Genomic DNA, 12,025 nt, shown 5'->3' on the forward strand with positions numbered 1-12,025 from the left:
GGACTTGATGGTCCAGCAGGACTCTTCTCATTTGTCAAATTTGCATCCTTTTATACAGGTTGCAGAATTCTGTGTTTCATTAATATATTCTAAAGTGTATCCTGCCTTATTGCTTGAGCCTCAAGGTGACTAACCACTGTAAATATACAAAGGAAAAGTAACCCTACAAAATCACTTAAAGCTGCAGGGGAAATGCAAATATTTTAAATATATATGCAGCCCTGTTTTGTTTATTTAAGATACTTGTGCTAGATATTTGTGAAACAAAACAGCAGATCTATGTAGCAAAAGGTCTTTGGATCCCAGCCATAGTCTATTCACCACAAGCTTTCCTGCTCTCATATCCACCCAATATGTGCAGCCTATTTCTGAAATGTTGCAAATAGTGTACTGGAACCCATATGCTCTAAAATCCAGTCACAGTTGTAGCTCATCCGCTGAAACAATTGCACAATCAGTCATCGATCTTTAGCTACGGTAAATGTAGTGACATTTGCTAAAAGTCACTCTTAGTGTACCTGCTAGGGGACAAAGGAAGAATATAAACAGCAACTATTTGAGGTCGCATCAGTTGTGAAATCTGTAGCCTGTAGGTGCCCTGCCAGAGTCATCTAATTTCTTCTGTTTACAACAGCAAACAGCCTGCTGCTTCTGGGAAGCTCACAAGCAAGACTTGGATGCAGTCACCTATCCTCAATGCTGGGGTTTTGAGAGATTCTGCATCCAACATGACTAGCACGAGACATTTTGCCACCTGAGACAGCCAAGTTCCCTGCTCCAAATTCTATGTGCAGAAGCCCCGACCAAACAAAGCAATTGCATCTTCCTTCAGCGCTTGGTGATGGGACAGTGCCCTTGGTCACAGCAAGTAAATTTAGGGTCACAGGGCACACATATAGCTCGGTCTTCCAACTCCTTGCCACAGCTCTGCAACTCCTAGTATCTGCAGCCCAAGATGGCTGCTTCATGCTGCCTAGACCTCCATACAAGACAGTTCAGCTGGCGTGACAAATAGCAAATGACAGCCTAATCTCAACAAATTTGTCTAATTCTTCCTCAAGCCATCTAACAGAGCAATCTAACCACCACCATCCATCCACTGTGCTGTAGGGCGTTTGTAAGTGTCCCTCTACCCAGCCCTGCCTGGCCCCAGCAAGGAGTGCCCCAGCGCACCTGCTCAAATGGTGGATGGAAGCTGAGCTTGGTGGCATTTCTGCTGGCAGTATCTGGTGGGAGCCCATGAAATGAGGCATTTCAGGGAGGGGGCTGGGCCTAGCCAGTGCTGTGTCCACTAGGCCCTGAGCCATCAGTGCTGCTGTCATGAGATGTCAATGGACCTGAGTCAGGCCTCTTCACTGCACCAGCAGATGTTCCCCCTTGCCTCCCTACCTTCCACCCCGACCAACACAAGCAGGAGGGCTGAAAATGCAGTGATGGTTACAATGCTCTGGCTAGTAGCCAGGAGCTGGAGTTGAAACCCAAGCTTGTAGTCCTTTCAATTTTCCACATCCATTGTTCATGTATTTTTTATTATTATTATTTTGCAAACAACATTAGGAGAAAGAAGGAAAGGAAGGCATAGAGCAGGCACCCCCAAACTTGGCCCTCCAGATGTTTTGGGACTACAACTCCCATCATCCCTAGCTAACAGGACCAGTGGTCAGGAATGATGGGAATTGTAGTCCCAAAACATCTGGAGGGCCGAGTTTGGAGGTGCCTGGCATAGTGGATTGTATCATTTTTTAAACCCAAACAAAAACAAAACCCTGTTATCTTTGTACAGTACAGCAAAAGTTCGATAGAAGGCACCATTACATATTGAAAACGGGTGTTTTCATTGCTGTTCTGCACTAAGCTGGAAATGGAATCACAACTCATAAATCCAAACAGCACCCTATAGACACTCCCAGCCTCAAATGCTGATGGGGGTAAATTTTCAGTTCTTTCCATTTTAAAAGTTTCCTTAATGTCAACAATAATTTAAGGAGGAAACAACAGACTCAAAGGCATCATGTTATGAGAGGCAAGAGCAAGAGAGATAAATTTGCAGACACATGGAACCACTTTTTGTATTACATAACTGGACAGAGATGTGTTGTAACACATCCAACCACTCAGAAAACTTTCTGGCTGGACTTATTACCTAGGCATCTCCTCGTTTAAGTCATTCCTAACAAGCTTCAGAATAGTGGTATTGTTTACATATGACCCCCTAAGCATATAGCTTTTCTTATCTAATCAGACAATAGCTGTGCACTACTATACTATTATGGTTGTATTGTTATTTTGGTGTTTTCCATGTGTGATATAACACCAAGATTTGTATCTGGGGGGAAATCCTGAAAATAAACAATAATTATATATTGCAGGTGGGAGGAGGCTGAAGAAACTGAGAAATATAAGCCTAAAGGTCCCTTGGGCACTTGGAACAAGTTTTGCTTTTCCCTGGATCCTGTCCCTGTTTAAAAACAGATGCTATTTTAAAAGTTTCTGGAATAAAGATAATAGTTTTCTGGAGTAAAGAACACAGATCATTTATCTTTCAGCAATTATTTTAAATATGCCTTGCAGATCCAGTGAGAGACGCATATATTGTTTGCAATAATGATGTCACTCATCAAGTAGCCTATCGTGATGACCAGGACCGATTAAAATATCTTGAAAAGTCCACAGTTTTAATCGAAGGAAAACAAATGATCATGAACAATAATCATAATTCTATGGGGGGGGGGCACAAAAACATTATTAGGCAACAGCAACACGAAAGTATAAAGCAAGTAGAATATGCAACCTGGTAAATTAATCCATAGATCTGATCTTATTCGCAATTGAATCATACATTTTCCAACAACAATTTGAACAGTTCATGAACTTCAGGTCACCAAGAGAAACTATCATTACTTACACACATAGAGGTTAAGTATCTGTCTCATGTATTAGAATAACCGTGGTCATCATCACCAAGATTAGAAGGGCAAATTCATCAATGCATATATATTTTGAATCACCCAAGGACAATATTTGGAATCATGAAAATAATCACTATAATAAAGATGCAGAGTTAAATATATATGTGTATAATAAATTAATTGTTCACCGTGCCCAGTCATGATGTTGTTCAACATTGACTTGAAACAAAATACTTAGATTTTAAACATTTGAAGGCAAAATCATTATCTTAACATGAATCTGATGGGTTCAGCAGGATACCTCAAAAACTGTGTGAAATCAGTCGAACCAAAAATACGGTACAGCACGGTACTCATATATTTTACCGAAGGGTAGTTGAGTTAGCCTTTTGCAGCAAAACAAAAAAAAATATTATTGTGGCACCTTAAACAATAACTGTATTTCTTCTGGCATATAAACCTTTGTGGACTTCTTTCTACTTCATCAGTCATTTTAGTGGCACACATCAGAAAAGGTGCTTTTTTGCTAATCTTTTACATTGCGGTGCAGTAGATAGGAACAAATATGTGAAAATATATGACAGCAGATGAAGATGTTGCTTTAAGAATCTAGTCTTTTTGCAGCACTGATATTAGCTAAGTTCCTTCCTAAATCCTTAGAATTCTTCTCGAAATGACTGTTTTACAAAACAGAAAACTAAGGGAAATTGTGCAAATAATAAAGCTTCTACTGTCCTCCAAAATTCTTGCAATATTTCTTTTTTATTGTTTATGGTTTTTTCCAGTTTTATATTTACAGTCAGAATGCATTTTCCTTCAGTGATCACCTTAGGTTGTGGCCATTATTTTGACATATTACTACTAATAATAATAATAATAATAATAATAATAATAATTTATTATTTATACCCCGCCCATCTGGCCGGGTTCCCCCAGCCACTCTGGGCGGCTTCAACAAAACAGAAATTCTAAAATACAAAAATCCATCAAACATTAAAATACAGAAATCCATCAAACATTAAAAGCTTCCCTAAATACTGCCAATTCTGCAGCATATTCCCAAACATGAATGAACAGCCGCAGCTCAGTCACCAGGCAGGGATAAGTTTTGTTTTGATGCGGTGGTGGGTTTATGCAAACGTGAATATTCCATACAAAAAAATTGAAGATTATGTGCAGATAAATAATCTCAAATAATCAATCTTTTTTTTTTACAGTATTTAAGGGGGGCAGAGAGAATGTGATAATTAAGTGAAAGCACAATCCACCAGAACATTCTCATATCAGACACACACACACACACACACACACACAGTGCCTTGCACCAATTCCATTCATTTCCATTGAATTTACACAGCAAAATGTCTTCATGGATTGTGCCTACACTCTTTTTTTCATGTTCATTACACACGGTTAATGTTGTTAGGTAGAGCACAATTGTGTTCACATTTCTTACAGTGTTATTTCTATGAGTTACAATGGATGTTTTGATTTGAGTAATTTCTTAACAGAAATGCATTCTCTCCCCCACTTTTCCTCCATAAATATCTCAGTATGTAGTGTCTTTATCTTATCAGACATCTACTGGAGGTAATCAAGTAAGCCTATAATAAAATAAAACATGTAAGGGAACTGATATTTTAAGGGGGTATAGGCAATTTGCAGTTCAGATTCCACTGTGGGTTTTTGTTTAATAATTACCATTTAATAGCAGGCTGAACTGCAAACCGCATTTTGTGCTTGGTGACTTTGGCCATGTGAAAATCAGCAATCTAGATCTATGTGCGACTCCTCTCAAGGCTACTTGTGCATCTGTTCCCTAATATCTAGTTGCTATTTAACAGATTCTCGCTCTTCACATTTCTGCTGCAGAAACTGAGCTGATGTGAAGCAGATTTCTTCAAACAAATCCATTTATTTGTTGTTGTTTTTAGTGGAAAACATTAGGCTTTAAAATGAATATTAAAAGCATCTTTCTTGAGTGGGAAATGGTATCTGTTCACAAAGAATCCTGTACGTATATTGCAGGCAGGACCTGGGTTCTGTGATTGCCATTAGAATTAAAGCAGTTCTTTTTATAGATAAAAGGTACCTGAGACTTAGGACTTGTCTAGCTGTTTAGATGTGCTCTGTGTGCCTTTTTAAAGTCATGGCTCCAAATAGTTGGGCAGAGTCCCTCCCGCTTCTTCATGCAACATTGTTAGCCCATCCTATTACTACAGGCTAGCCCAAGGCATTTTGCTGCCTTATACAGAGTTACAAATGCTGCTCTCCCTCCTAAATCAGGATACTGTACAACGGGGTCCCCAAACCAAGGCCCAATCGGCTTCTAAATCCAGCCCGCAGACAGTCCCGGAATCAGCATGTTTTTACATGAGTAGAATGTGTCCTTTTATTTAAAATGCATCTCTGGGTTATTTGTGGGACATAGGAATTGGTTCATTTCCCCCGCAAAATATAGTCCGGCCCCCCACAAGGTCTGAGGGACAGTGGACCAGCCCCCTGCTGAAAAAGTTTGCTGACCCCTGCTATTCACAAGGCCAACCCATTTATTCTGGCACCTCAGACAGAAAATCCCATAACCCTCCCTCTCTCCCCTCAGCTCTCTGACAACAAAACATTTGAATCATAGAATCATAGAGTTGGAAGAGACCACAAGGGCCATCCAGTCCAACCCCCTGCCAAGCAGGAAACACCATCAAAGCATTCAAAGCATTTGCTGGCTTGCTGCTGTTTACGATACACAAAATTTGCTGCCTGAGGCCACCGCCTCACTCTGTCTAATGGTAGAGGCAGCCCCTTCTCACTATTGCTAGGCCAGAAAGTGTGGAATTCCCATTTACATATTCAACAACCAAAAATAAAATAAGATTTGGGAAAGCATCTATATAATTTTCATCAGGCAAGTGTATTGCACTGAAAAACGTAGCATTTTCCATCAGATGATGCATAATAATTGAGGTTCTGATCTTCCTGTCCCTGCTCCCCCCCCCCCGGGCATTACACACATCTAAAAGTTTGGTTAGAAGTCTTGCATTGATGCTGCTTTGAACCATAAACCATTTTACATTATAACTCACTAAGTTAATTCATGTATTCTTTATTTTAAATATATGCAGGCCACCTTTTAGGGTCAAACCTAAATGGTGGCTTCCAACATATAAAAGCAATGCAAGTTTAAAACCTAAATGCATCATAAAATACAACTGATATAAAAGAACCAATGACAATACAAAATTATTGTTCATTTACATGGTCCTTTGAAAAGCATCTTCACTGACTGCGCACTCTTGAATATTGACCAAAGAAGACTGGATAAAACCTTGCTACATTTCCTGGATGACTCCTTCTGTGACTTGCTAAAAAAGCTGACTAGAACCAGAGTTAAGGAAAACAAGTTTCTGTTTGTTATACAAACACAAACTATTTTACCAGCTTGGCCTTACGCTAAATCACATTTTAGTACCATGGCAAACACTCAGGTCACAAACATGCTGCTCTGTTTCCTTTAAGATTTGTCTGCTAAATGTTATATTCCAAACCCACTCCTTATATGCACACTCCTAGAATTTAGGGAAAGACGTTATGGCTGCTCGCCATAACCCTCAGAATGCAGAAGAGCTCTGCATACCTTTCCAAAGTTTTATCTCAGCAGCAATGAAGTATGAATGCAAAACACCAGATGGTTTTAAAACATTGACAACTGTCAAGTCTTCTCTCAGTAAAACTCAGTATCCGGAAAGCTACGTACATGTAGGGAATATATTATAGCAATGTCTCACCGCTAATTCAGAAACTTTTATACATGTGGAGAATATTTAGATAGGGTGAGGGATTATTTTCAGAGTTGCATTCTGCTTGAAATAAAAATGGTCATTGCCCTAACAATATATTATGTGGATTATTCAATATTTGTCACATTGTGGCAATTGAAATGAATGAGGAATGTGCATTCAAAAGATACTGTTAAATGCAGATACAGTATAGAAGAGATAGAAATTAAGACATTGTTCTTATTAAATCTGGCTTCTCTGCCTGCTGTAAACTTCAATTCTGTAGAAAACTTAAACAGTGCTATTAATGTATATGCACAGGCCTCACTGCTACCGTTCTATAAATGCAAAAGCTTTATATATATTTTAATTCAGAAAGTGCTAAATGGGAGCGAGAATTTTACATAACCAAGGTAGCAGAGACTCAGCAACTGGGGACGCAACATAATAAACTTAAGATTGTGCTGATTAGCAGAAAAATATTATTTAAAATGTACACACACAAAAATTATCTATTGTTCTGTGAGCTGCGTTACATTATTCAGCATCTTGTGGGAACCACACCTTTTGATCAGTTAAAATGTCCTGTTTCAGACCTTTAAATGAATCTTGGAATCCATCTGTACCTGTTTCATCTTTCTGTTGGCAGAACTACTGCAGCAGTTTTGATGCCTGTGCCAGTGAATGAAGCCCAAATATATTAATTAGATATTGCATTTTAATAGTGCCCAATACTTCTAATTAAAACTACTTATTTTAAAGACCTCAGTTTTATACTCTTGTCTCTGATTTGAACAGACCTCTGTTGCCTGGAATTGATATTAAAATAAATATTTAAAATTTGATTTGATATTTTAAGTGAATTGGCGGGCAGCTTGAATTTCCATTGTTATGTTTTTAAAACACCACTGAAGTTTTTAAAGTGTGTCATTTCCCAGTAAGGCATTTTTTTTAGCAGTTCTTGAAAGGATTAAAAATCAAACAGCTAAAACAGAATAATTTAAAAGGCCCTAACTCATATATGCCCTTCCGGCATATTTCCACTCTTGTTCAAGCAGATGGACTTCTTCAGAGTAGGAAATGTAGAGCAAATAGATCTAGATGGGAACTTCATTGATAAAGAGTAATAAAATATGAAGCCCTCAAAGTGAAATCTGTTAAACAAAAAACAAAGTTTAAAGTTTAAAAAGCAATGTATCTTGAATGCATTTTCATCTCTGGTATTCCACTTAATTGCAAAATGATTATATTGCAGGAAATCTCCATTACGTATAGTGGCAGATTTATTTATTTTAATGAACACTGCATTCAATACTTGATACACATTTATTAGTGCCAATCCTCACCACCCACCCCATCTAAAAAGAGCAGGAAATAACAGTTTTATCCATGGATGTATTTAGTTTCTTACACTATGTACAAGTTGTAAAGGAAAGAGTAAATGCAGAACATTTTCTGGGCCATTTTATTTGTTCATAGGCTGTGGCGTTTGGGGTTTTTGTTTTGTTTAGCTATGCTTGAAGTCACTAGGACAGCAGCACACAACAAGGTCTATTTTTCATGCTTTCCTTTTTACAAGTAAAAGAGAGAGAGAAAGAGAGAGAGAAAAGGAATTCCTACCAAAGAAGAGAGGCTATACAATGTTCCATCAGTCAAATTAAACTGCTTTTGACATCACTAAGAGTTTTGCAGAAAATGTCTATAAGACGTTTTCCTCTCTTTTTCCTCTCCCTTAATTCTGTTCCAGGTTTTGTTTTGTTGTTTAAGTAAATACCTTTTTAAATAGTTTTATTCTAATTCCTGAGCTTTGTTGCAATCAAATGGGGGGGGGCATTTGGATTTAATGCAACATATCCTATGCATTTAGTTATTAAGCTAAGGCTTTTTGTTACGTTGTGGCAATTAGTCCAACTAATCAAGTAATTTATATTCGAATTGTACAGTATTTCCTTTGTGAGCTTTTGTCCCTCAATATGCCCTTTTCAGAAAACCTACTCAAAAACCAATATGGGGTTTTTTTAAGACTTCTCTATATGGTAGGAACTGACTTTGATCTTTCAGTTAAAAAGAAAGGATGCTAAACTGAAATGTTGGGCCTGGTAAAATTTAAAATGTACTTTACACAGGAAATTTGAGGTAATTTATACACCATCAGTTTTGTCCACTCTGTGCTTTGCTTTGTAAACATAACATTTATACCGCCGTGTTTTTGTATGTCCTCCCCCCAATTCTTTAAAAACACTGTTTTCCTTTATGCATACACAAAAGAGATACAGTACTTGTTAGAGGGAGACTAAGCTAGTGAAATTTTTATTTTATTTTCTGATGTTCTTCTCTGCTCTTCCGCTTTCTTCTGGCAGAGTAAAAAATAAAACTGACCGTGATGTGTGGGTTGAGGGCATCAGAGGTCATTACCCTCCAGACTTTCACTTTGATGGCAATGTATCAAAACAAAAATACTGCTTCAAGACGCATGGCAGATTTTGCTTCTTGAAATCATTATTAGCAAAACACAGTGTTCTCTCTCTGTGTGTGTTTGTACATGTTGCATTTTATGCATGGGGTATTAAGGGACAGATCCTGCAGTTGAAAAGCATGTTTTCTTGTTGATGCTATGGTGAGGAGGCTGGATCTTAATTACAAACACTCCCTTTGGTACATCCAGTCAGTGATCATTAGCAATGGCATAATGGGAAATGAAGAGACACAGAGTAACTTGAATTATATATTTTTGGTGGCCCCCATTGGTTTTAAAAATAAATAGTGAGGTTTGAAAGCAACAGATCCTTCATGGGTGACTGGGAACAACAAAATATTTTGTTACTTAAAATGCTTAACTGTCTGGGTTGTCTCTGCTCAGGACAAAGGAGGGGAAAACAGGCAGTCCTTGCAGGACGAGATAATTTATTTGGCCTTGTCTAGAAAAGTGTTAGGGAAGGAGTGCTCAGGTTTCTTGAAAGAAATGAAAATATAACTATTCAGTAGGCACTAATCTCATTAACAATTGCTACGGTGAGCTGCACCTCTGCTCATAGCACCTTTATTTCAAACTTCCGGTATCTTTATTTATTATTTTTATTCGCACACATAACCTGCCCTTCGTCAAATGACCCCAGGGTAGGTTACAAATATTGTACCATTAAAAGGAGTACAGTTTATTTTAAAATCATAAGATAAAACCACAGAACAGAATTGAAAAGCACCACAGAACAGCAATGCAGCAGAAAGAAGAGAACCATTTTACCAAAGGCCTGGATAAACAGGAATCTAATGAATGCAGTGTTTTCAGACAGTAATATTGCCATGGTTTAATTAACTAAAAAGAGAAAACAGACCACTATTCATTGTTGCAATTCTCAACCAACTAAACCTCTCACGGACTTCCATCATGAACTGGTGATGCTGCACTCGCAGTTGTTAATACATTAAGTGTGTTTTGAAGAGGAGAAATAATAAAAAATGCAGTTTCCAGTATATTAGACAACTCCATTAGCTGATCACTCTGAGGCTTATAAAGCATTCTTTTACAGTACAATCCTGTGCATGCTTCCTAAAAGTCCCATTTACAGGTAGTTAAATAGGGCTTCCTCCCCAGTAGGGCTTTTTTGGGTGACAATATTCACCAGTATGGAAAATTGTCACCTCTTTTCTGGCTGCTCATGGAAGCCATTTTGTGCTGGCAACCACGGCACTTTTATCAATATATGAATACTGACACTTCTTTCTTTTAATCAGGAAAGGACTGCTGCCTAGTTAATTACAGCTTTAAGGTTTCGGTGGAAATAATTACTTTTGAGCAGCTTCCCAGCTAGAATCTGTTAACAGAAGACCCTAACCTTGCCAACAAAAGGTAGCAAGTGAAAAAATAGTAGCAGAATATCACTTGATACGCAAAACAGCAGCTACTATTTGTTTACCAGTTGCTGATTTAAAATCATCACGTTTTAGATTAACAAGGAAGTGAATGTGTACGAGGCAAGTTTGATTGTTACTGGGGAAGATGTGCCAAAGGTTACAGAAATGTGAGATAAAATATGTAATAGGTAAAATATTCCTAATTTCTAACTTTGTGTATGTAGACTCTCTAGCAATCCATATATTGTCATTTCCCCTCTTCCAACAAATTAAAGTTCCAATAAAGCAAACATAAATGTGCTTTACTACCAGGGGTTTAGCTTACTACAGTAATTAAGGTGAGCTTATATGAATACCTTTGCAAGGCTAGTGCTGCTGTACCTTGTCCTATTTGGGTGTGTCAAAGAGATCACAAGAGAGAGAGAGATACGGTAGAAAATGATAGACAGGGAGGCTACTTTGGAAGAAGTACCATTTGTGGCAGACCTCTACAGCAGAAGGTTCCAGCCATAGTGCAGACATTCTGATGCATGATGTTAACAAATGACAGCCAGGATCCAAAAACTCAGGAATCAAAGCTCCATGAGCCCAAGAGGGCGTTGGAGTTACTGTGTTTTTTCCTCCAACACCACCTCCTGATGTGACATGGAAATTTCATCTTAGGGTGCTTGTGGCAAGCATCTGCCCAAAGAATAAACTTTTAGAAATAACAGAAGACCTTGGTGTGAGGACCAAGGGGTTCTTTGGATCCCAGCCCATATTAATAAATATGAGGCCTCTCTCCCCCTCGTTTCACTTTATGAATGTGCATGATTTGCTATTAAAAGGACAGCATGTGTTAACTGATAAATCAGTGTTGCTGAGAGTTAAGAGCACACATTTGTATGGAGGGGTGTTACAGGCTATTTTGGTAGTTGTGGGTAACAATAGGAAATGAAAAAGATGCTCTGCCCTTGCAGCAAAGAGTAGTATCACAGCTTTGTGTATTCAATTGTAAGTTATGCTTCTTTCACCATCTCAAAAAGCACCTATGATGACCTTTTGGTAATACATCCAGGTTAGATATGGTTAATTTTTAAATTGTGAATAATTGATTAAAAGAGAGTCTATCAATCTTTGCAATTCTGCTGCTTTAGAGACTGGGGTCCTGCTTTTTCTCCTTTCTCTGTTTAGAAGAAGAAAAAAGCCTGACTATGGTTCTTTGCATTCTGAAACACAATTGTGAATAGTTAGAAGTTTTCTCCAGTTAACTTTCAGGTCCTTTTTCAGGCCATTAATCAGTTGCCTAGTGATTTTTGATGTACCTTTCCATTCCCTTCATCATTAAAAAATAATAATCATAACTGAGACGAGAGTGCCTAATGAAAGCCAGTTTTGAATAATTAACAATAATTGAATAATTAAGAACTCACCCTCTATCCAAGCACTCAGGTGATGTACATCAGTCATTAAAACAACAAATCTAACTACTGATCAGTTGTAGAAAAA

The sequence above is a fragment of the Zootoca vivipara genome, chromosome 11 (assembly GCF_965207765.1).
Source record: "Zootoca vivipara chromosome 11, rZooViv2.hap1.1, whole genome shotgun sequence".
In the NCBI taxonomy this organism is placed as follows: domain Eukaryota; kingdom Metazoa; phylum Chordata; class Lepidosauria; order Squamata; family Lacertidae; genus Zootoca; species Zootoca vivipara.